This window comes from Lepus europaeus, unplaced genomic scaffold (assembly GCF_033115175.1).
Source record: "Lepus europaeus isolate LE1 unplaced genomic scaffold, mLepTim1.pri SCAFFOLD_3_1, whole genome shotgun sequence".
NCBI classification, from domain to species: Eukaryota; Metazoa; Chordata; class Mammalia; order Lagomorpha; family Leporidae; genus Lepus; species Lepus europaeus.
In genome coordinates, this window is record NW_026909276.1 from 9,814,583 (window position 1) to 9,817,637 (window position 3,055).

The following is a 3,055-nucleotide window of genomic DNA, read 5'->3' on the forward strand; positions in this document are numbered from 1 at the left end:
CTGGGACTAGAACCCGGGGTGCTGGTGCCACAGGTGGAGGATTAGCCTAGTGAGCCATGGCACTGGTCAATAATGGGATTTCTTTTTTTCTTTCTTTCTTTCTTTCTTTTTTTTTTTTTTTTTTTTTTTTTTTGACAGGCAGAGTGGATAGTGAGAGAGAGAGAGACAGGAGAAAGGTCTTCCTTTGCCGTTGGTTCACCTTCCAATGGCCGCCATGGCCGGCGTGCTGTGGCTGGCGCATCGCGCCTATCTGAAGCCAGGAGCCAGGTGCTTCCTCCTGGTCTCCCATGGGGTGCAGGGCCCAAGGACTTGGGCCATCCTCCACTGCACTCCCTGGCCACAGGGAGTTTCTACACACACACACACACACACACTCCTCTCCTGGACACAAGATTTCCCAGGTACAAAATTAGATAATATTATCAGACTCAGTAGCCTTCTTTGCACCAAGCAAACAGTGTTTTCTGGGTGTGTGTTTATTGGAGGGGAAGACTAGGACCACCTATGAAGTTTTATACTTATATAACATGAGACGTCTTTATACTTATATAACATGAGAAACTCATAGAAATAATTTCCTTCTGAGATGCCAACATGGCAGCGGTTGGGGTTGGCAGGCCGGGGGCAGTCTCCACGGGGGCGTTGGCAGCTGGGACTGCGAGTGGGGCTCACAGACGCCTCAAGTACATATCCCTAGCTGTGCTGGTGGTCCAGAACGCCTCCCTCATCCTCAGCATCCGCTATGCCCGCACGCTGCCTGGGGACCGCTTCTTTGCCACCACCGCTGTGGTCATGGCCGAAGGGCTCAAGGGCCTCACCTGCCTGCTGCTGCTCTTCGCCCAGAAGAGGGGTAATGTGAAACACCTGGTTCTCTTCCTCCACGAGGCTGTCCTGGTGCAGTACGTGCACACGCTCAAGCTTGCGGTGCCCTCCCTCATCTACACTTTGCAGAACAACCTCCAGTACGTTGCCATCTCCAATCTCCCAGCGGCCACTTTCCAGGTGCCATACCAGCTGAAGATCCTGACCACGGCACTGTTCTCAGTGCTCATGCTGAACCGCAGCCTCTCCCGGCTGCAGCAGGCCTCCCTGCTGCTCCTCTTCACTGGGGTCGCCATTGTCCAGGCACAGCAAGCTGGTGGGGGCGGCCCACGGCCACTGGATCAGAACCCCGGGGCAGGCCTCTCAGCTGTTGTGGCCTCCTGTCTCTCCTCGGCTTTGCAGGCGTCTACTTTGAGAAGATCCTCAAAGGCAGCTCAGGTTCCGTGTGGCTGCGCAAGCTGCAGCTGGGCCTCTTCGGCACAGCCCTGGGCCTGGTGGGGCTCTGGTAGGCTGAGGGCACTGCTGTGGCACACCGCGGCTTCTTCTTTGGGTATACACCTGCCGTCTGGGGTGTGGCGCTCAACCAGGCCTTCGGTGGGCTCCTGGTGGCTGTCGTTGTCAAGTATGCTGACAACATCCTCAAGGGCTTTGCCACCTCCCTGTCCGTTGTGCTGTCCACTGTTGCCTCCATTCGCCTCTTTGGCTTCCAACTGGGCCCATTATTTGCCCTTGGCGCTGGGCTCCTCATCGGTGCCGTCTACCTCTACAGCCTTCCCCGAGTTGCAGCCAAAGCCATAGCTTCTGCCTCCTCCTCTGCCTCTGCGTCCGGGCCCTGCACTCAGCAGCAGCCGCGGGGCAGCCACCGCCGCCGCAGCTGTCTTCCCACCGTGGAGACCTCGTCACGGAGCCTTTCTACCAAAGTCTGTGCTGGTGAAGTGAGGGCTGGAGGCAGCAGGGGGAGAGAGGGAGGGGGGCTGGGGCGGAGGGTGATGGGCATCTGCAGGACCCAAGTCACCTCCAGGGCCTGGCTCCTCTCGGGTTGGAACACCTTGGTCTTTTCTCCCAGGTCGTTGTGGCTTCCAGAGGGGTTGTGGGACTAGGGCCAGGTATCTTGTGAACCCTTCCTGGTAGGCTGAGCCCCCTCCCCTGGGTGGAGGCGGGGCCATGTTTAGAGCTGCCTTCTCTGCCCCAGTCTGGCCTTTTTGAAGGACAGGGTTGGGAATGTTGTCATTCAAGGCCTTTTTTCTCTGTTACCCTCTGCTGGAGGTGTCCTGTGGCCCATGCCTGGGAGACACCCTCCCAGCAGTCCCTCCACATTTGTAAGGACAAACTGGCCAGAACTTGTGCAGCTCTTTGGTGATGACTAATGCCTATCCTGTGGGGTTCAGTTTCCCATTGTTCGAGGCCTTCTCTCCCTCCCCCCCACCCCTGCCGGATCATATTAGCAGCTCTGGCTTTTGTGTGGCCTTCCCTGACACTGAGCACCTTTTTTGAGCATCCAGGGCATGAGAAAGAGGTGAAAGCTGAGACTTTGACATCAGGTTGTCTGGGGGAGGTCACACAGCAGCAGGGCCACCTTTGTTTTTGTTTTGTTTTGGTTTTTTAGCAGGTTTGGGATTTGTGGTGTAACGAGGTCATTAACGATCCAGGTAGTGGGGAAAAGTGGGGAGGGGCAGTCCTGGAAGTGACTCACTCACTGAATTAAAGACACTGGCAGCTGCTGGATGCAGGGTTATTTGCAGAAGTCACCCAGAGAGGGCAAATAAAGCTGCCAAGGCATACTCTGGGTACCCCATTGGCTGCAGGAGATACCCTCACTCTGTGGGGGAAGGGGTCTCAGAACCAGAAGACCCATGGAACCCGCCTCCTGCACTCCCCAAAGCTTATTAACCCCTTAACCATGTCCTGGGGGGTGGGGGTATGAATGCGCATGGGAGATGCCCGGGTTGGCTCTGCTATTTGTAAATATGGCCATTGAATCTTTATTTTTGATTAATTTGTTTTGATTTTTTTTTCCTAAGGAACTGTAATGAAAAAAAAAGTCAGGATACCCAATGCCAAATAAAGATGTTGTACTTATTTAAAAAAAAAAAAAAAGAAATAATTTCCTTCTAAACTCAGCCAAAGAAACCTCCCACAAAATTATCTGCTACAAATCTGTAACATTCTTATATTCCCTTATATTCCTAAGTTATTTGTTCTGCTTTGTTCCTCTCTCTCCTTGCCAAACACC

The 3,055-nt window shown here is 54.1% G+C and overlaps 1 pseudogene; it reads left to right on the forward strand.

Moving 5' to 3' along the window:
* Positions 1–594: 594 nt before the first annotated feature.
* LOC133755133 (UDP-galactose translocator-like) lies at positions 595–1,761 on the forward strand (annotated as a pseudogene).
* The last annotated feature ends 1,294 nt before the right edge of the window (positions 1,762–3,055 follow it).